General features: G+C 36.0%; 1 protein-coding gene across 2 annotated transcripts in view; it reads right to left on the bottom strand.

The window, feature by feature from the left end:
- Gabrb1 (gamma-aminobutyric acid type A receptor subunit beta1) overlaps positions 1 to 23,908 on the bottom strand; it is a 382,896-nt gene that overhangs the window by 334,905 nt on the left and 24,083 nt on the right. The window lies entirely within an intron of this gene.

The raw sequence follows: 23,908 nt of genomic DNA, 5'->3' as shown, positions 1-23,908 counted from the left end.
TCCAGCTGGCCCCCTTTTCAGCTTCAGCCTCATGACACCTTGGATTGAAAAATGATGTATATTTTTAATGGCATTATTTAGAAATACAAATCAAGGGAGCCAAGAAATTCATTTTGTTGACGTAGAGTACAAGTGTACAGGTGAATTCCAAGGAGGCTAAAGGGCAGTTCTAGCCCTTTCTCGCCATTTTGAAGTTTCTTCCTGGCTCTGCTACCGAAGACTCTGGGGTCCTGTCCTACCCCATTTATGACCCATTGTAAGAAACTCTGAACCTGAAGCAGTGATGAGCCTGAGAGATGAGAGATGCAAAAACAAACAAACAAAAAACTAGATGGATTATCAGAAGCCCAAAGGCAATCATACTAGTCAGTCTTTACAAAAATCCTACTTTGTGCCAAGTGCTATGCAAAGTCAGCATTGAAAAAAACTGATTCTAGAGAAGAGTTACTAATGTCAGAGCTGATTATTCAGAGCCTCCAAAAACACAGAATTTGAAAGAGGAGAGAGACAGAGAGAGAAAGAGAGAGAGAGAGAGAGAGAGAGAGAGAGAGAGAGATATGCAATACTAACGGTGCTTTAACTTGCAGTCACATTTGTTTTATTGAAATGCAGCTTAGTTTGGGGTTATCTATGAAGATAGACTAATACTCAGCCTTAACCAGTTCCAGGGTGTTAAGTTATATGATTATCAGTTGATGATTCAGAAGACAATAAATAATTTCTTCTATGTTTGTCTTGCAAAGCTCAAAACATATTGGCAGAAGCACTTACACAGAAGGTTGAAATTGAAATGGATGACATTTCAGCCCAACACATTCTGTTTATTTAAGCTGTTATTGATGTTTGTCCTTGAGACTTTCAATTTAATTTACCCTCCATGACAGAAACCATAGCTATTTTTCATCCATATTGATGACTTACTCTGAGATTTCCTTTTAATTAAAAATGATCAGTTTTAATTTCAAAGAATCAAGCCATGTAACTCTTTTTATTTTTTATTTCCTTTACAACTATTTTTTCTCATGTGGTTAATGCATTTTATTTAGCATATACTAGGAGACCAGATGACAGGATTTGGGAGAAGAATGAACTAGCTAGGAGCCTAAAACTGTTGGCTGATTGTAAAGACCCTCTAATGGATTATGCCTTTAATTCAAAAGCATTAATAGAAAGGTAGAGGTCAAGGTAAAAATCCAGTAGTAAAAGTAGATAGTAGTGATACTGTTAACAGCTCCCAGGATAGGAACCACAATTCTCAGGGACAGGTAAGCTAAATTTTAGTAAGCACTGTTGTGGGACACGGAGATAAAAAGCTTTGGAATGGGGATAGTAGTTGGCAATATGATTAAGTCACATTGCTAAATATTCATATGCCTGTCCAAAGGCCCAGGGAGGATCTCAGGGAGGACCTCCCCCTTTAGTTACTGATCATGCTGGTTGAGTGTACCTCTAATTCCAGATCTTAAAAGTGAAGGTTTTGATGTACATTCATTACCTGAATATACAGTCAATGGGAAAATTGGTTTGAATATATAGTAGTTGGTTTTATAAGTGCGTATATTTGATAAAAGCACACATCAAGAAAAGATGTAAGTCCCTATAAATTTCAGGAAGGCTTTGCCTACCTTGTACAAATCTATGTACAAGCGTGTGTGTGTGTGTGCATGCACATGTGTGTGTACATTAGTAATGACAGTCTTGAGAAAGCTGAAGTCTAGAATATACAGTGAGAAGCACAGGTCAGTGTCACCCACCGACTTAAATTACCTGTTTCACAGAGCAGAGGACATTATCAAGGCCTGAGTTTCAAGCCATCATTATATCATTGAGAACCCATCAATTACAAGACTAATGGTCTCCTCAATTCATCTAATGCTGTATTTATTTTGGTGTGCTTGCAAAAAGCTTGTTGGATGTGAGGTAATCTATCGTTTTTTTTTTTTCTTTGTAAAAGTACACTATCCATCAAGGCATTTCTGAATCACTTTAGCAGAAGAGGTCAGGGTAGCCTATTATGCATGAATATCTCAAAATTCCTCATAATCTATTGCATATAATCTATTGTAGGCAGTATTAAAGAGATTTCTCCCTAAGCTTGACTATCTCTTGTATATGATGTCAAAGGACATTCAGAATGACCTTACTTATGAAGATGGAATAATGTACAGAAAATACAGTTCTTCTACAAATGAAAATGTAGATATTTTTAGATATTTAATGTATGAGTTGATATCTATCCTGCATATACAAAGGAAATATACTGCAGAAAATTTCAGGCAAGAGGGACCCTAGAAATACTATATTAGGGCAATACTAATTTTAATACCCCCACTTGAAATTAGAGCACTACGATTCAGGGCTACTGGCAACAAGCTGAGGTTTGAGGTAGACTATAGATTCCTGCCCCATTATGCTTCCTGCTACACCAGTCTTCCCCCAAATGGCGTACACATCTGGCAGATGGTAGGCAGGACAATTCTGAGTAATTTAAGAAATAGCAGAGAATGGCATAGTGAGAGTTTCTCTCTTAAAATATCACTCAATACTTCTGATTTATATCTCACAGAGAGCCTTAGTGTGAAGTTAGTATAATTGTAATGCCTTTGTAACATCTATTCACCTCTGAGTTTAACAAAGAGAGCAGATCAGAGGCAGAGCAGGCAGTAGCCTTTAGCAAGAATTCGATGACATCATTTTATTGAATTTATTTTTAAAGTTATCTTGAATTTTTCAAAGTAATATTTGTTTTGCATTTCAAATAGTGGTATAAAGTTTCTTTTCAAATGAATTAATTGTGGTAATAAAATGTAGTTGATATAAAAGTATCTTGTAAATAATAGTTCAGGTGACCCTCAGCTATTACAAGGATCATAGAGATCGCATTTGATGACTACAGCTTAGTAAAGTGAAAAAATAGCAGTATCATCTATACCAGTAAGTTTTATATCTTTGTACTGGTATAATCTTACACATTATCTAAAGTTATTAACAGTTATTTGATAATTTTGTGAAATACGCAAGGCAAGAATTACCTTCTCTGTTTTATTTACAGTGAGAATGAAGCCCAGAGAAATGAAATTACTTCTGTAGAATCATAGAACATACAAATGATGTGAAAATGTGAATTCACTTTTTCCATATTCTGCCTGAATTAATAGCTTGCTATTTTGGTCGAAGTTCCCTTCCCCCTTTGATCAACGAAAATGGACATTTTGTGATACATACAAGATAGCTGGTAGGCATTAAATTGGATTTTCATAGACCTCAATATCTAAAACTAGGGAAATATAATTGCTTATAATTCAGATCTAAAACATTCAAAGTAGTAAAATTGGATAACTTGATATTTATCAACTATACAATGTGAGAGAGATAAAAAGGAAGTTTATTTTTACAATATAAGACTATGGTCCTTGAACACAAAAATCTTATACCTTTATGAGTGTTTATGGAATTGCAGAGAGAGTATATATTAAATATTTATAGAATTTAAATGAACAGATAAAAAACAAACTATATAACTAAGCATTTGCTGCTTTAACAAGTCAAAAAAATATCACCTACAGTTGTGCTGGATTTATATAAGCTATCTTTATGTGAATATTCTTATTCAAACTTCTAAACAAACAAGTGGCTTAGGTTATTTTAATTTTGCTAGCAAAGAAACTGAAGCACTAAGTTGAATGTCAAGAATGCAGACTCTTGAACAAGGCCTCCATTCATTTGTATGAACATGCCTCCATTGCTATAGCCCAGTCATAATTTGAGAGTGAGAAAATCTAATTTTGTGGCTGTACTAGATCCATTAAATTCTTTGGGTCTTAGTTTTGTACAGTTTTTCAGAGGTATCAAAGGCTTCATTATGTCATCTTAAGCTGGGATTAGCTTCATTTCTCAATATTCCATTCCTCTGGATCACTATTCATTGTAAAACATAATCTTCCAGGATTAGTGGTAAGCACCCATCTTTTTCATCCCAGTTTCTAAACACAGTTCCAACTATAAAGGTCCATCCACCTGAAGCACTGGTCTTGCATATTAAATGGTTTTCATATTTTAAAGTAAACCTAGAGCAGTTTGGTCCCAAAAGGCATAAAACTAAACAATCTCTAACTATTTTAACCCTGCAAACCACAAATTAGAGTACAATTGGAGAGGTATCATAAGTCTCCTCCTTTAGCCACAACCCCTCCCCCCATCAGACTGGTAAAGCACTCACAAGATCTACAGGGTCACTGCTTTTGATTAAGGAATTTGTCTCTGAAAGCCTTATTAAAAAGAACATGAGTTACCTACAATAGATTACACTGCAGTGCATGCTAATGTGTTCATTTATCACTATACTGCATTTCTATGACAATATTTCATACTCATCCTTGGATCTCATCATACTAACTCCTACATTTCAAAACTCATAGAAGGGCATTATGAGTTCCATTTCACACATGAGAAGCAGGAACTGTACACCATTTGCTATGTATCCAGAGGTAATTAGTAACATTCAAGATAGGGAATTGGTTCTTTTTTGAGTTACCAAGACTCTTTTTAGGCTGATTTTTGTTAGAAGAGGCTAAAACCTTGATGGATACTGTGGACACTTTCAATGGAAAAGATGAGTTGAAAGAGGAAGAAAAGAAGTCCAGAGAGTAGCTCTTTGACCAGGGATAGTGACTAGAGTGAAGACATTGCTATATGAAAAGATGGATGGCAAATGTCAAAAGGAGGGATCTGAGGAGGAACTGCAGCACTATAGAGTATTCGAGCTATAAGATGTCCCAGGCCCATGACACTCATCTTCTCATTTTACTGATGATCAAAATGAGGGCCATAAGAAGGAATGAGAAGCAGATGAAATGACACACAAGAAGGAACAAACAGCTGAAATAGCAAGATCTCATGGCCTCGTATACTACAGTTGCTCACATTGCTTCAGGATGGTGTCAGAATTTAAAGTAATCTAAAGATTATTTTCAATGTAAACAATGAAAAATTATGATGTGGAGATGACAGCTTGGGTAGAAAATATTATATATTTATGTTAAGGGAAGAGAACATTATGTTAGAGGAGAAAAACAACAAGAAAAGAATAGCTTATACCTGTACTTAGCCAGGCCGCTGTTAAATTTTTCCAGTGACAAACAATGCAGTGATATTTCTAATTATTTATAAAAATATATGCTAATGAGACATTTTAATCTATTCTGCAAGTCCTTGATAAGCTAATTTTTAGCAAAACAGACAAGTTTAATGAAGTACCTCATATGGTTTCCCGAAAATTTTATTTAGAAGAGTATGACATTCTATAGGCAAACTCTTCGAGTGATTATATTTTCTTAGCCTGATTGAAAGGATGTGCAGTATTTCTAGGGAGTGTTTTGACAGGGTATACTTAGGAATTCATAAATAATAGAAAATTTGCTGACTGTACATCTACTCAAAATATATTTGTCTCAAAGTCATTTTAAGGAACCTAACACAGATCACATGGGATAGAAAAACAGAAGTTATGATATGGATAGTTAATGTTCTCACTCTATTATTTTTAGTCTATGCTCCATTTAGAGGCTAAAGAGGTCATCTTTACAGTTTAATGTGTAAAACTTCTTATATTTAAAATGTTTTACATATAAAACTTCTTAGAATGTTTAGTGATCTAAAGGATTTAAATAACCCCACTCTCTCCAAATAGTAATCTAGCTCCCACTATCCTAGTGAATAGGTATAAATATTAACCTTTACCAGAAACTCAGTTCTTTAAATCAGGATCCAGGGATACCCATGAAAATATAAACTGACTTTTGGGGACTCAGGTGCACCCTGTTTCTGATAGAGTTCATTGTACTTCTGTTTTATGCAACAAAGTTTTATGATGCAAGTTTTGCTGGGGTAGGGACAGGAATAGAGAATAGGTGATATATGGTGACAGATTATGGGAATTAGAGGGGAAAAGAAACAGAGTAAGGCTGGGTGTGGTTGGTTTTGCAATTGGAAATGCCATACTGAGATGATTTTACATCCTACTCTGCAAGAGGGCAAGTGGTTAACTCATATTTGATCTCAAGCCTAGAATCCCAGCAGTCTACCAAAGAGAAAGGAAATTAGTTATCAGTGAGTTTCCTTAGAAGCAAAGCTTATAATAGAATCCCTTGCAAAAGTGTTTGTTGAAGGAATGCATTTGGAATGGAAGAAAGAGGAGCAGGGATCTGCTGGCTAACATAGGTAAATTTTTTGTCTCTGGTTAAATCAGTATATATCCAAGGGGCACATAAAACCAAGAATGGGGGTCCTCAGCCAGTGTGCCACTGGGTCAAGAGAGCTTCATGAGTATAAGACTTCCACCAATAGTTGTGGGAAGGGGGCTAGAGGCCAGCTGTCAGGAGCAAAAGGCTGGCCTGACTAAGTGGTGGTCACGCCCTGGCCAATACTGTAGAATTAGACAAAAGAATCTGTTAGTCCTACTTGGGAGCTGGGATACAAACTAAGAAGTAAGACAAAACCTGCATCTAATGGGGGAAATAGGAGAGATGAGGGCAACATTGTGGCTTGGTGAACATTTTGAGATATAACTTTTCTCTCACGCACAATAAGATTACAGAAATAAAGTTAAGTCCGGACCTTACTGGATGGTGCATTTTCACCCACAGCCACACTTGAAACCCATTTCTAGAGTGAGCCAGGCAGGCTGCAAGGGGAATCCAGGTTGTCAGGTTCGATAACTCCTGCATTTTTGGAAGATGGAGATGACAACGAAAGCCTCCAGTCTCCTGATGTCAATGTTCTCCAGTACCCACTGCCAGTGCTTAGTGCCATTGATGTGCTGCATCACTGTTTCTTTTGTTTTTCCTTAGACTACTTTCATTTGTTTTTCTGTGTTTTGTGTGATGTGACAAGCAGTAATCTTTGTGAAACACGAAACTCTTTAAAATGTCAAACTTCCTTATTCCTGAAATGGCACTAAAAACATACCACCTCATTAAAAGGTTTATATACACCATCAAATAGCCCACTGGAAGTTGAGATATGTATATCTTTCCTTCCTATGGAAAATGTTTAACATTTGAGTTACTTATTTGATTTACCTATTGAGATAGGCAGAAAAACCAATCACAGACTGCCTATAACACCATAGTCTTCATGAAACAGCTCTGGCTGGACTACAGGTTCAGTTCTAAAAGCAAAACTGAATTAATGGCTGTAATAGCATCAGGTATATGTTTCCTAATGTTTTTATATTTTGGAGTTGTTTTAAATTCTGATAACATTTGTGGAAGAAAGTACATTCAGCTGGTACCTGTAGAATTGTCTTTGTGCTGCTTTTGTTGGCTCAGATTGGCGGGGGAAAAAATCACACACTGCTACTGCAACAGACTCATTCCCAACAGCTTTCCCTGTTCTCTGATTCCAATTGAATTAATTTTGAATGCTAGTAGCTCCTCAGTGAAACAGAAATGACTTATACAGCCTTATATTGGCAGTGAAAATTCTCATGGGAGTCATTTTTAATTTTGGAAGAAACTTGCTCTAAAAACAGCCCTTCCTCACAATACGCTGGCAAGAGAGGATGGAAATTCCTTCATTTCAGTAACACAGATATTTTAAGTGATTTGCTTTTAACTACTAAGATAATCCTGAGTTTTTCGTAGTACCATACCTGCCATCTAGTTACTTTTGATCCTTTGCAGAAAAAAGACAAGTGGTTTCAAATTAAATTAACAATTTCGATATTATTGGAAATTATAGTTCATTAGCTTTGGATTTTTTCTGTCTTTTCACGACAAACATACATTCATACGTTAGATAAAGGTCAAATGTCACCTCTTCCGTGTTCATACGTCAGTCACTCCTGCCTCTGGACCCTTTTGCCATGCTGTACATGACCTAGTAGTAATAATAATAATGATGTAAGAAAAACTAACATTTACTGAATACTTATTATACAGCTGTTGCCACATAAAGCACTTTATATCTATGATGTCATTTACTTTCCATAAAATTATATGAAAAATGTGATATTGTCACTCCAACTTTATAGATAAAAATTCCCTCTCCCACATCTCCACCCAAGTAGCTAGGCCCTTATCTCCTCTTTTAGCTCATTTCAGAAAATATCAGTAACAATTATTGTGAAGAGATCAAACATGGAACTTGTATGCTACATAACTGTATTTATCTTACACATAGTCTGTGTTGTAAATAACCCAGTGATAGTCTGAAATTAACAATAATATCAGAAAAATAGGGCCAGGGATTTCTTTTATTTTTTACGTCATCTGTCAATCCAAAATATGCTTTCTTCTCAGGATGTTCTGTCACATTTCTGGTTGCATTCTGGTTGGTGCTGACCGCTTGTTTGGCATTTGATAAATAACCTGCTTAAGTCACCTATTTGTGAGAAGTGTAAAGAGCCTTCCCATTGCTGTGGCAAAAGGCTTCCAGTTCCCTAAGCAAGCATTGCATGTGGCACTTGAGTCGCAGAAGAGATCAATGCATTGTTCCCCTGAATACCAAACTTTCAAACTTATAATTATTGATAGTTTAAAGGTAGAAGAATGTGCCACAGGAGACGGGCAAAAGTTATTTCTGGAAACAATGAGACTCTTCCAAGTATAAATAAATGACCAATATTTCCAACTTTTCCATAGGCTTCCATCATTCTCAAGTCTCTCTTTTACTTATTTGATCTTCTCTTACTGGCTCACACCTACTACTCTTCTAATTTCCCTTTCAGTACTGAGTTTTATGTCCATTAACAAGACTGGATTATCTGGCACATGTATGAATATTCACTACAGCATTAAGATGTGGTGAGGGAACCTCGTTCAAGATGCCAACTGAAGGTATTTTCGCAAGAAAGAGTTGTTTTAAGGAAATTAAGAATTTGTCTTAATTTGTCCATTGTAAGAACACACCTACCTTCCATAAATGAAGCTGTAAATACTGGCAGAACTTTTATGGTAACAGAAGGATTATGTCATTTTCTTTCTTTCCTGCCACACCATTCCCGAGTGTACTTTCCTTCTATCAGCATAGTTTTCAAAGGACAAAAGAGAAATAGAAGCACCTGAGACAGCTGATGCCATCTATTTCACCCAGTTCTGAACCCATTTTGGGGTAGCAATCTAGTAGTCTTTCGGATAAGTGTCAGTCTATAGATCTATAATGAGAGTTGCTAAAGAGACACAACATTGACACTGTGCTCAGCAACAGGAATATTTAGTAAATATGTGATAATGATGACAAATCACATTAACAATGCTAGATTAATTGTAACATTAATTTAAAGTGCTGCCAGATTGGCTGTATCATTTCTGAATGAGAATTTAATTAAGTTAGCAACAACACATAAATAACATAGTTTGTAAGAAAGCTTTCCTAGGAGAAAACAGAAAGCAACTTGCTAAGCCCATCTGTATTTTGTTACATGATATAATACATAACCAAGCCCTGCAGAAATATCATTCTTAGGAATTTGTCTTACCATTATGCAAACTTAAATTTTCATATAAATATTAGAGAACTATTATTAAACAGGATGACACATAACACAGGTTGTATTTGCTAAGTATCATAGAAAAATGACCAATTTCTTTTCAGTGCTACTTGTAACAGCCACAGTAGCAAACCACTCTTTCCCTTTTTTCTGGTAGCAATGGTCTTTAGTAGCTTGAAGAATTGCTGTTAAAACATATTTAGCTTGAATATGTAACCTGCTGTGAATAATAAATGATTAAACTCTAACTTTTTTTCTTTAGACTGTGATACCTCAACAATGTATGTTCCAGAATTGTAATCCATGTATACTCTCTATGGTAAATGTCATCACTTGCTTAAAATGATAAAGCCACAGGAAGCCACTTCTCCTAAGCACTGCAGTGTACTAATAATCTTCTTGATTGAATAAATATGCTTGAGAGTCAAAGTTTGCTTGAGAGGGCAGACTTGAAAAATAAATTTGCAGCTTTTTTAAAGCAAGAAAATATGTTCTGTTTCCAACCAGTCAAGATAACTTTTTATCACTTCTGCTTCCTTTTCTTTTTTTTTAAACTGATGACTAAGAGATTACAATGACTTCATTTCCTCTGTAAATCATAGAGCTGTTTAAGGTAATTTATAAACTCATAATGGCTCTCAAAATATTCTAACCTCAGCCTTATCACCTCTGTTGCTCTCACACCCAATTAAATTAGAACAGGATTTCAATGCTTTGCTGGAAAATAGGTTACATGTATTATATTTCCATTAGCTGAATGGAAAGTTAAAATTTTTTAGAAATGGAAAGGAGTTGATTGAACACATTTCTATTGATGCCTTCCATATGCTGAGCACTGTTGTAGGCACAGGGAATATATCAGAGAACCAAACAGATAAAATTTTCTGTCCTATTAGAGATAATATTTTCTATTGAGGAGTGATAGACAAGGAAAACCAATAAATATGAAAGCACAGAATATTTCAAATATTGCTAAGTCCTACTAAAATGTAAAAATAAGGTAATAAAAATACAAAGTATTGGTGGTGGGGGGCAGATGGCTTTGTGTGCTATTTTATACAGGATATTCAGGAAAGGGTTTCATGAATTAAAAAAAAGTTAAAAGAGGTGTAAAGGAAGGAAGGGAAAAATTATTCACAAATCCAGGTAAATGTATTTCAGGAAAAGAAAATGAATAGCAAAGGCCTGCAAAGAGAAAGCAGGAATATTTGAGGACAAAGGGGAGGCAGGTGTGCCCCAGGCCAGTAGCAAATATGGAGAGAATAAGGAAAGGTGACATCAGAAAGAAGCTGCGATCAGTAAGATTTCATGTGCCAAGGTAAGGTTCGAAGATTTTGTCTTGAGTGGAGAGAAATTACTGAAATGTGGAAGCAAAGGAGGAATGTAATCAGATTTAGAGTCTAAGAGGATCACACTCATTGCTCTATTGTGCACAGATGATGGAAGTTCAGAAATGAAGTAGAGAAATTAGTTCAGAAGCTTTGACCACAATACAGGACTCAGACAACTGCAAGGAAAGGAGCAGAAGTGATCAACCTCTGACATAGTAGAATGGCAGAGCACTCAGAATTATCAAAGGACCTGGCAGGGGATAGGGAAGAAGGCACCCCTAGGGTCACCCCATTAAACAGGTGATCTACAGAACTAGGATAGCATTGTTTCTTATCGAGCTAAGAAAAATTATGGAAAGAAAAATCTAGATCCAGGTAGATGTTGAGAGTAAGGGTTTTGTCTGTAAATAGGTTAAATTTAAAATGCACGTGAGAAGTCTTAATAGAGATCTAAAGAGCTAATTGTATCAGGAGTCTGAATTTTTTAAAAAGTAGAGGGGAATCTGATATTCACGTTTGAGTCTTCTGCCTTAAGAGTCCTTAGAGTAAAGTTGTTATCCATTCATGGAGTAGTTGGCAGACTTTTTTTTCTAGGCACCAGGAACTCAGGATGATTACACATGCCAGGCAAATTCCACGCCTCTGAGCTACATCCTTGGCCCTCATGGAGTAGTTGAAAAAAAGAAAAGTTTTTTTTTCCTCATTGAGTTTATTGGCACTTTTTAGGTATACAGCACAGTTACATTCATCATTGGGATCTTGTACCTTTACATGACAGGTTCTCATTTTTCCCCTTACCCCTGCCCTCCCTTCACCCCCTCCTCCCTTCCTTATTAAAAAGCGAAGTTCTGAATGACCCCAAGAATAATCCAAAGTTTAGAATTTAGGAGATAATGGATGACCAGCAAAGATAACTGAGAAGGAGTGGTTAATAAGGAAGAGAGAAATCAAGACTGTTATCCTAGGAAGCATTCAATATTTCAAGAAGAAGCGTGAGCTGAATATTGTCTGAGAGTGAGGCAACTGAGAATTGGCCATCAGGCACCGTTACATGTTGATCCAGACACCATTTATTTTAATGCAGTAGTAGAGATGAAAGCTAATTAAGTGGGATCAAAAGAAAATGTGTGATAAGAAATTGGAGACAGGGCATATAGTTAACACAATTATGGATGGATGTTTTGTTGTGAATAGAGAGAAGTGAGAATATAGTCAACATAAAATGTAGCACAGTATACAGCAAAATATTTCAATATTTTTCATAGGGAGAAAAGGGAAGGGTCTAAAGAGATAGTAAGGTAAAGGACCTTAATATATAGGAATAAAGAGAAGACAGTTTCAGAAGAGCAGACTTGAAGCACAGAAAGGTTCTAGGAATAGTACTAAGAGATGTGCGCGGAGAGTGTGTCTCCTGCGGTTGTCAGCGGAAATGATGTCCCTTGGGAACAGGAAATAGGTTAGGGCCAAATTGTAGAAATTAGAATACTGGTTCAGGAAGTTAAACTCCTCGGTGATGTGTAATTAATAGAAAATGGACATATATATTTTTTTCAACAAATAGGCTTTTTTAATGGCTACTAGCAGATTGTGGGTTGGGCAGTTCACTGGGGGTTGAACAGAATGGAAAGTGATAATTAGAAAATAATTTCATCTTTGAATGGGAAAATTGCTGCCTCAAATAGGATGTAGAAATAGGACAGATTTGATAAATATTTCAAAATTATATAATAAGATATGGATAATAACTAAAGTAACAACACTAGGTTTCAGGGAGTTTAGGCAGAGTGGTGATTCTTGTAGCATATGTAACAGAAGAGGAAAAATATAGGTTTGGGGGTGTGTATTTCTATTCCATGCCGGGTTCCTATTTCAGTGCTGATCTAAATTAATCTCACATGAGGAGATTCTGTGAGCCCTCCAATACTGAGGATGGAAGGAAATCAATCAAAAATTAGAGAATAGATTCATCTGCAATAAATGCCCAGAAAAGAGTCAACTGGAATAAAAAAGAAAAAGAAAGAAAGATCAAAACGGAAAACTTGGAAAAGCCATCACCCTGGAGGAAACCGGGGCTCAGGATCTTGCCCTGTCATTAATTTTCTCACATTTCTGAATTCAGGGCTCCTGTATTCTTACCTAAAGAACTTAGCTCTGCAACTTGAAGCTGATTATTACGTTAATTTTCTTCCCACAAAAAGTTCTGAAAGGATTTAAGACTCTTTCTCCTAACTAGCCCTAACACAATTCAGACCCATTACTGAATGGACCACAATTTGTCCCAGGAAAAGATATTTAAATAATTGAATTCTGCTTATTTAGAAGCCATTTTTGTTAAAATTAACTTTCCTGTAACCAGTGGTTTCACTTGATTATGGATTTACAATCAGTTTCTTGTCTAAAGATATAAAAATAGAATAACAACCCCTTTTGTTGAATTTACAGGAGTTATTTGCAACCTTTGGCTAATTCAAAGGCTGATGAGCTTAGATTGTTCTTAGCAAATTGGTATTCTCCTATCAAGGAAAATTTAAGAAAGAAATTTCAAGACACTGCCATTGACTGTTTGTTGGCATTCTATTCTGAAGTATCCAAGGGCTTTATTTTCTAAAGTTCTTTGCACAATACTCTCTTTATTTCCCTTCTTGTTTTCATGATGTCAGTATTTGTGAATAGAGCTATCATTGCAAGTGACTAGCAGCCTAACTATCCCCACAGAACTGAGGAATTGCATAGCTTCAAGGAGGAGGCGATTTTCCAACTTGTGCTAAAGGAAAAACGAATCACACATCTCCAGTGAAACAGGCAATGCTCATTTGGGTTCAAGGGAAGAAACCTTCATTATGTAAGAGATGAAACATTGTTTTTATTAAGAAGGGTTGTTATTGGTTTGAGGCAGCTTCGAGCTGTGGTGTGTGGGTTTTAACATGTCATTTGTCTTTACAACATCTACTGCCATTTAAAATGTCACCAGTTTTTCCCAGTGGTGAGGTAAAACCATGGGAACGGCATTCAAACCACTACACAGAGTACAAGCCAATTTTAACAAATTCATAATTAAAACCCAGCCAAATCTCTCCTTGCACTGCCAAAGTCCTGCCTCTGTATTTTCCAATTAAATATCCTTTCTGCGAAGAAGAAGAAGGCTTCTAGAGATGCCAAAACTGAGTCACTAACGTCTTTATAACAATGAGACCTTCCTGTTCTCATGCCATTTTCAAATGCCTCAATCCCACAGGCTTTCAAGAACATTTGTAGAAGTGATGCATCCATTCATTCCTTCATAGATATTTATTGAATACCTGCTACCTATCAAAACATATTCTAGACTCAGGATGCATTGGTGAATTGAACGAGGTATTTGCAGCAAACAGCAATCAATAACACAAAATTTCATCAATAATGTAAGCTGATAAATACCGTAAAGAAAAATAAAGGGTGTACTACTTTAGTTAGAACAGGAAAGACATGTCTTGCTGGAAAAAAAACCAAAACAAAACAGTGATTATTTAAGTAGAGATCCAAATCCAGGCAGAACATTCCAGGAAGGAAAAAGCAAATGTTCATGCCAGAAGCAGACTCGAATTGAAATTAACAACGATGAGCTTTGAGGCCCCTCAGTTGGTCAGAACCCTGGTAAGACCCTGGGAAGGACCCGACCTTGATGGCACATGCTCATGCATTCTTTTGTCAAATTTTAGTTTCATTGGTTATGTTTTCTTCCCTTTTCCACTCATGTTATTTTTTTTTTTACCCCCATCATAGTTTCCTCCTTCCTGCCGGGTAAAGAGTCACTCAGTGTGAGTTCAATGGGACCTATTTATGTGGTTCATAGTTACTTTTTGCTGAAGCAACAGCTGGCTTCTAAGTGCACGATTCCAAGAATATTCCTACTAACTTCTATGCTGAACCATAACAGACAGCTAATAAAAATATTATGGTGATTATAGGCTTATTTAAATTTATAAAAGTACTGTGATTTGTTTTCTTATCCTAAATATTCACCTATCTATCTATCTATCTATCTATCTATCTATCTATCTATCTATCTATCTATCTATTTGTTGTTGTTGTTACCAAGAATGAACTTTGATCCTTGAGCTTGCGAGGCAGGTGGTGGCACCATAGAGCTAAATCCCCGGCCTGTATCGATTCTTTATGTTCTTACCTAAAACTGGTTACTAATTAGTCAGTGCTTGCAAGAACTTGTGGGGCTGGGACAAAGCTCCTCAAAAGACTGCACATGCTCTGAATCAGATTTGATGGAGGACACAGAAATTTACGAGCGCCTACAATGGCCATCCACAGAGTCAAATGTAGATGAGTGCTAAAAGTCTGTCTGCATGCTAGAGATCTGAAGGATTCTGCCAAAGGTTTTCATCCCACAGCAATGTCCCATGGGAGTCTGCATCAAGAGGTCAAAGGATCCCTAATGGAAGACCAAGAGGTCTGCCCTGGAGGTCAAAGGGTCAGCGCTAGAAGCTGAAGAGTCTGGGTCAGCAGGCTGAAAGTTTGGTGCTGGAAGCTGAAGAATCTGCGCTGAAAGCCAAAAGACGATGTCCAGGGCAAAGGTGAAGACCGGCGCTCCTTAGAGACTGGGAGAATTGGAGCTCCTCCGAAGAGAACAGTTGAAACTCCTCTGAGGAGAATCAACTAAAATCCTTCTCTCCCATTCTCCTTTTATACAGTTCCAACAACAAACCTCCTTAAAGTGGGTCTTTCACACCCAGAGCCATGCTGACTCAATGCAGCTGGGTGTTTTTCACTCAAGTTGACACAGTCAACCATCACACTTGGTTTTCATTTCCTCATTTTCCTGGTGACCTTATTGAATTTCATGCTTAAAGAACAATTAATGACTGAAATTTAAATAATCAATGTCTTGCTTCTGTTTCTTTGGAGGACCTCCAGCCTTCACCTTTCCCTCTGGTGTTGTCTCCTGGTTTTCAGCACAGGCCCTTCAGCCTTCCATTGCAGGCCTTTCAGCCTCCCGATACAGACTCTACTACTGGCACAGGACTCTAGAAGGAGCTCCAGGCCTTCGACTGGATCCTTCAGATCTCCAGCATGCAGACAGACCTTTACGAAAGATCACACCTGACTCAGTGGGTGGCCATTTTAACCCAACCTTGTAAATGCTTATATATTTGTATATCTTATATTGAATCTGTTTCTCCAGTAAGCACAGACTGATAACACCAAGAGAACACACATGCTCAGAGTGTGCTGCTTATTATCAGTACCAAATTTCCTAACTTTGAGAACAGTTCTCTTGCCACTATAAAACTTCTTTGATAATTAGAAGGCTAATAAATCTCCTGGATGCTATGGAAGAGTAAGATCAATGATGCTTTTGAGGAAGAAGAGCAAAAATTATATTTTTCCAGGATATACTTCATTATTCAAATAAATTTTTGTCACATAACTAATTTAAAATGTACCACCTAATCTGTTATGCAGAATTTTCACAAATTAGCACTTAAAAAAATGTATGTAGATAGAAACCATCAAAGAACACTCTAGGTAATTCAAATTGTTTAAAGAGAGCATAGTATTTCTTTTCTTTGGATGGAAAGAAGTTTCCATTTTGTCAGCAAAAGAACCAAGCAATACATTAATCTTTGACTTGTCAAGAAAAGATATTACTTCAAGCTTGACCTGCAGGAGTCACTAGAAATCTGATGGGAATAGCTCTGGACTGAAAAAATCCTTTTGAGAAAATGACTCTGTCTAGTTTTAGCTCTGTTCTTAGTAGAATTTGGTATAAGTGGCTTACAAGTGCCCCTTAATGTGAAATAGTTCAAATGCTATCAGCTGTATCACATCAGATTGGAAACCGGCTCCCCAGGAGTTTAGGATCCAATGAAGTTCAAAGTAGCAAAAATGAAAAGGCCTCATGATGCTAAATAATGCAATAAGGTCTCCAAGGATAAGACAAATACAACTCTGATCTATCTTGGCAGCATCATATCTGTCATTATTACAAAACGCACGATTCAATATGGGAATGAAAAATCAGAATGGATATTACTATTTGAGAGTTGAGAGGCAATAAACTGAAACATAGCTCATGTAGTAAATTTACCTAAGGAAAAAGAGAACACACTACAAGATGAATCAAAAGAATGTACTTACAAGACAGTCACTAGGTGATGAGCATTTTGGGGAGAAATTATGAGCTGATAAATTAGCTTTTAAGATGACTACTTCCTAAAAGGAATTACACTGAAAATGAGACATTTGCTTGCATCGACTTAAATATTTCTGTGTAGTTTCTGTACAAAGAAAAGTCATTTTGGTCTTTGCCATGCTCACTGACATGACTCACTCCTTACAACTGTTCTAGTTTATTTCTCAAAACTCTTTCTGGGTAACTGCAAACAATCCACTCGAGTTCCAGGAGAAAAGCAAGTTTTTTTCTTCGTAGGACTTACTAGGAAAGTCCAACTACTTCAGAATCACAACCAGGTCCTTTGTTTCCACATGAGTCCTCAAAGCTTTTACTAAATTCTTTCTGTGGAAGAGACTAATAATCCAGTTTTTTAAAGTACAATATGTGTAGTTTGCTAGGAAAGTTTCTTTAGATTGAATAAAAACGAAAAAAGTCATTTTTTAATCAGGCTCAAATTTTACCCAAGAAACATGACAGTTCAATTACAGATGTACAGATTTCTAACTGAGAGATTCATGTCACATGTCAAAGCCTTGTGAAAAGTAGGAGCATGTGAAACATTATTGTATTACAAGCAAAATAATTTTAAATAAATGGATCAGACAGCAATTTTTGTAGCTGTGTGTTTCAGAATGATAGATTAAACATTTATTGCAAAATCATCATGGGATATTAATTTTAAAATTTGAAACCATAAAATCTTGGAATTGGACACTTACTTTTAATAGAAAAATATTTAAGATAAATAATAGCATGACTTATCTAACAAACTATGAATAATATAATAAAAACTAAGTAGAGCAGTAACTAGGATTGGCAATGTTCATTGTCTTAAAGTCCCATCTCTTGTCTGTAGCATTCATGACTCATTCTGAGGCCACTTCCACGCTGGAAATTGGTTGAAGCTGGTGAATCCACAAATCCACTAAGATCAGCCTGACCGTCTGCCCCTTGTTGATATGGATGCAGATGTGGGGACATTCTCAGGGGTGCAAATATTCCATTGATTTCAAGAAAGATTACACTGAGTTTTTGAGGTTTTACATAGAAGAAAAAGATTTGTTAGTATGCTTTCCACTGAATTACACTCTTTATAATTATTTGCTTGTATTTAATATAATTTCATATGACATATGGAAGTTAATTCCCTTGAGAGATAAAACTAATCTTTACCAATGCAAATGTAAAAATTTTCAAAGGGTTGACTTCATCCTTCAGTGGTGGATTTACACTTTAGAAAGCTGAGATATTTTTGTTTTTTGTTTTTGTTTTTTTTTACTCATGTATGACAATACAGCTGTCCACTTATGGAATTCAACTTGTAATGATTACCTTACAAACAGCCTTACATTCTGTCTGATAGTTCTGTATTTATATTCCAGTGACCTTACTTTTTTTGTGTGTGTGTATATATATATAGATAGATAGATAGATAGATAGATAGATAGATAGATATAGATATAGATTTACAGATTGTCACCATTCATTATTGGAGGTCACAGGTATTCCTTAAAGCCTGTAGTAAAACAAAAAGTTCTGATTTATAAAGGACAGAGTTTGTGAGCCATTTCCTAATGAGCTCACTCACTTTAAAGAGCCATCATTTGAGTATTTTTTATTTAGAAAAAGAGCAAAGTAGGAGAAAGGAAATTAGCAGAGAGTCAAAGATAATTCCATATTTTGTTGCCAGTATAGTGCCATTAGCAAAATTGGGAATAGTGTAAATCCTGATTTGGAAAGAAAGGTAATGTATTCAGTTTAGAAATATTTTATTTGAGTGTTGATCTTTATAATTGGAAGTGTCTAGAAAGCAGTTCAGTGAGAAAAGATTAGATATTTGCAGGATGGGTGAGTTCTACAGTTGGTATTTAGAAGTTAACAGCATGGAGTTATATTTACAGTCATAAAATTGAATAAGATTTTAACATACATGGCCTCCCACAACTTATCTTTGTCTATCAAAGACATGTGACACATGCAATGTACATTTCATTTGTCATAGAATTTCTTATCTTCCTCTTAGGTTTTTTTGTTTCACTAAGAAAACACCTTTCTATCTACTGAAAAGTCACTGCAGTTAAGGAGGGGGTGAAGGGAGGGCAGAGGTAAGGGGAAAAAATGAGAATTAAGACTTGTCATGTAGAGGTACAAGATCCCAACAATGAATGTAACTGTACTGTATCCCTAAAATGTACCAATAAACTCAATTAAAGCTGAAAAAAAATTAAAAAATAGAATAAAATTTCATGGAAAAAAAAAGACTTTAGGTCTGAGATATGCATTATTCCTTAGATAATGGGAAATGACATTAACAAAAGTAACATCTCAGAATTTGTCATATGAAATACAGGAGTCAAATCACTTCGTTTGACTGGAAGTTTATCAGATACCGGGAAGCTACAGACAAGGAAAACTAAAGGGTTGAAGGGTGAGAAAGAAATTGTGATGGGGATTCATAGTATAGAGAACTTTCTGTCCCCAATTCAAAATTAGTTCATAGCAATACCTCCTCAATTGTGCTTTACATAAAGATTAAAGTGGAATTTGTTCCAACTGAACTGACATGTTTCTTCTCTACAAATTAGATGCGGATGCAAATTTACTCACTGAACACAAATTAATTAATCAATTAATAGCTTGAACCTCAGCACCGATAATTAGTTGATGCCATCATTTTACTTATTTCCTAACTGGAAAATGTACCATTTATTTCATGGCTTTTCTTGCTTTAAATCCAGTTTTCTGTTTCCAAAGATTATCTCAATTCTTTGGTGATTAAAGCTTTTGTATCTATCGGAATGAACAAAATGATTCATAAAAGTTAAAGAGATTTCAATGGTAATCAAATAGTTTCTTGGTATCCTTCCAATGAAACATTAGTAGGAACTGTGATATGTAAAGTAAATATAGAAATGTTGTATTGAAGCAAGGTCTATAATTAGCTACCTTAGCCTGAATAGTCCCCAGGACTAATCTATAGAAATACAGGAGTACATTTAAACATCTTTTGATAATCCAACCTCCCATATGGCATGTGAATCATATCTCCTAAGACCTTAGATGTGTGCATATTCAGCATTATGAGGGTCTCTCTAGTGACACTCCTCTTGAGTTCCTACCTTGTCACAGGCTTTCTGCTTGTCTAGTTAAATTACTTCCACTGGTAGTTCTTTGTCTACAAGACTTTTTTTTTTCTTTTAGAAGGTCTTTTTATGCCTGAGAGAACACAGGTTGTTTAGTCAGGCATGATTTCCACCAATATAAACCATATAGACATTTTCCCAATAGATTCTATTTGCTTATTTGTTCAGTGAACCTGCCTCCATGGACAGGTCAATGATTAATAGGAGCTATTTGAGAGATGGACACTTCTGCACAGAAACAAATGTGTTGTTCTCTAAACAGAAACTCATTACTACCAACATCTCATGAATCCTTGGTCTTCTTTAACCTCACGAATGCTCTACGAAACTTTGTTTCAAATGATTAACTTGAATCTCATGGCTTCCCTTCCGTGGCAGTTATGTTTTCATGCGGAAGTTATTACTATTGCACATGGCTATGAAAAATTTGTACTGTGCATTGTATGCTATCCAGATTTGCCTCTTGCTCAGAGCTTTCCTATTTTGCCTCTTTCTGATCATTGCTGTAGGCACTTTCAATCGGGACACTTCTAGCTTTGATATCCTACATAAGGTCTCTGTTACGTAGAACATTTCTGTAATGAGATAAAGGCACATATGCTTCTATGCTAGTAATTATTTCACTTTGGTGATTTTCAGTTGGCTGTGTTAGACCACTACCAAATCGTAGTCCATATGCACACAAAGTGCACATGCTCCTCTTAGGTTTAGTCTCAGACTCAGAGCTCATCTGAAGAGATGAGGGAAAAATGGATTCTGGAATGTTCCTTAGAATGTCATTATCCTTGGTGGGAGTTGACAGTGACCAATTGCAATAATTAAGCTTATTATTCATCTCACTTCAATTGTACTTCATATACATTGAATAAGATATTTTCTGAGAAAAATACCCAGTTTGCTACTACATTAAGGATTTCATCTTCAGTCTAAGCACTAAATATGATAAATATCCTACCCAAATATGTTTTGTGATGCATTCTAATTCTGTGTGAGATTTTCATGTTTAACCCCTTGTTTTGCATCTGAACTCAACATCTTCAGGGAAATATTTTTAAACAATTATGTTACAAAATCATAATTCTGTGGATGGCATTGTATAAAAATTCACAAACGTCTACAATTTAATGGAAAATTTTGTGTGCTAGGATTATCAAAGAAATCACATCCCTTATCACAAGATGCAATTAGTTCTAGGTTCCTCAGTTCATTTTTTCCCTCTCTCTTATGTTTGGTGACTTAAAATTATAGTGGAGAACTGCATTTGAGATTATATCCGATGGTCTCACAAATCATTTTACGTGTTTTCCTCCTTCTTCCCCTTCTTTCTCCTTTCCTCCTGCTTTCTTCCTACTCTTTTCAGCCAGTATAGAGTTGAAGATTATTCCATGACACAGCTCAAATCCTTTCCCTTTCTTTTAGTCCTTCCATAAATTAATCTAAGAAGCAATTTTCTTGCTCACAAATTTTTTCTTGGCTTGAGTCATCCAGAGCACAGATTCCCCCCAAATCTTTGTTTGTATGTGTTGCTCCGATTTCACCCTTTCCTGTGTTTGATGTGGATGATAGAAGTGGAGAAGGTAGACAATGAGTAGTATTGTCTGTCTGTATAACTCCAGGCACCACCTTTCCTCATTCTGTCCCCTGGCATGTTAACCACTGAGGACATAAGGTACAAATTTAGGTAGGAAATGTTGGGAAAACAACTGAGGCAGAGACACTAATTTTTAGGAAATGCTGGATCCAAAAGTAGTTTCCACAAAGAACACAGTGAAATTAATTTATTTTGAATTTTCTTCACAAGAGAAAAAGATTTTAAAATCTCTATGAAAAGGCACTTACTCAATGGCTTAGTTTCCAATCAATTTAAGCTCTATTTTTAAAATAAAGGTAGACTTAGATAGACTAAAAAGGATGCAGCTATTTTTTCGAGCCTGGAAAGGGATAGAATAAAGATTGGAACTTCAGTGTGCCACTAGGGTATAATAAACACCTTTCACATAGAAGATAGGTAATACATATTTATAGTCACTTAAGACCTTGACCTAGGACTTATTAATGCTAGAAAACTATATAAAATCAACATTATTGTAATTAAGTCTTTGCACTCTATAGGATCAAAATGCTCCCAAGCATTTGCTATGGGTTGATTTCTTGATCATGCAGGCTCAGCTAATGAAACTTATAAGTAGATAAGTGTATTTCAGTCCAGTCTTGAAGGCAAGCAAACTTATTTTCTCTCCAATAGAGGAATAGGTATAATAAAGATAAAAACACTCGGTGCCTAAAGAGGAATGGGAAGGGGAAAACCCTAAGTATGAAAGAGTGAAAGTGAAAAGACAACTTGGCTCAAGCAATTCTTGATCTCTTGCTAACGATTTTCCTTACTTGTGGTAAACGGTGTCTTTAAGTGCGTTAACAACACAGCAGCCAAGCTCTGTCACCGTAAGACATCTCACCTTTCACCCTGGCTCTTGAATAGGAACACTTGTTTAACTTCAGAAAATAAGTCATCCTATTTGAGCGATGTAATTAACATCCTGAACAATATTTAGACAAAGTCAGGCTTATGTAAATGGTGTCTGCTTAGTTACGACTTGAGTGCCTTCTATACCAAACCAAGTCATTAAAAAGCCCTCTACAGAGCTCCTTCAATCTCAGCTCAATGGATAACTGCATTAATGGAGAACATTTAATCCCAACCCATAATTAAGTTTGGCAGTCTGAATTTTTTTTTTAGGTTAGCCATTCTTTGCTGAACATTTTGAAATTCTTCCAAATCAACTGTGCTCCATATTCTATTCCCCGCACATGCACATTCTTCCTACAACTAAATCCCTTTGTTAAGCCCAGGTCCTATACTTTGGTTTATAAAAATTCTGGCTTGAAAAATAAATGTTGATGAAGTCTGGAACCTAAACAAATACAAGAGATGATCTCTCCTCACCCTTGACTTCAAAAATGATGATTCTAAAAGCCAATGTAACATTTCGGATTCAATCATTGTGGAGTTATGGCTATTCATTTAAAAAAGAACTGACCCACTCTTACATTACTATCTCCATTATAACTTGTGAAATTTCAATTTTCAGGAAAAAAGAGAATGAAACCTTAGGTGTTAAGAAGGTAATTGGCACGCGTCAAGTAGATGTGCCATTTACTCAGAATAAAAGTATTCATTATGCACTGCAAATAACTATTACTAATAATTAACAAATAAATAAAAAAGAAATTTAAACTCTTAAAAATTAATTCATAAACTACAACTGATATTGATAAAGTATTTTTGAACTGCTTTTTTAGACCTCAGAAATCTCAGGCAGATTTTAGTCATAGATCTTCCCCATGGTCCTTAGGTATAATACCTGGTAATGTTTGTGAAGATAAAGTAGACAACATCATACCTAATCATTACATCAGAAAAGGAAGTGATGCCGGGCCTGGTGGCGCATGCCTGTAATACCAGCACTCAGGAGGCTGAGGCAGGAGGATTACTCTGAGTTCAAGACCTGAGCTACATAGTGAGTTCCAGGTGAGTCTCAACTACATAGTGAGACCCTGTCTCAACACCTCCACTCAAAAAGGAAGTAAGTCTTAATGAGTTCAAGTGATTTTTGCCAGGTCACAGCAAAAATTACAGGACAGCAAGATTCAGAAACTAATCTGCAGATTACAACCGAATGTTCTTTTCACTGAAGTATCTAGACCCTCACTGTCAACTGTCACGTGTATATTTCTCTCTCTCTCTCTCTCTCTCTCTCTCTCTCTCTCTCTCTCT

Source organism: Fukomys damarensis, unplaced genomic scaffold (assembly GCF_012274545.1).
Source record: "Fukomys damarensis isolate Sample0158 unplaced genomic scaffold, DMR_v1.0_HiC HiC_scaffold_35, whole genome shotgun sequence".
Lineage (NCBI taxonomy): Eukaryota > Metazoa > Chordata > Mammalia > Rodentia > Bathyergidae > Fukomys > Fukomys damarensis.
This window is presented reverse-complemented; position numbering and strand designations above follow the sequence as displayed.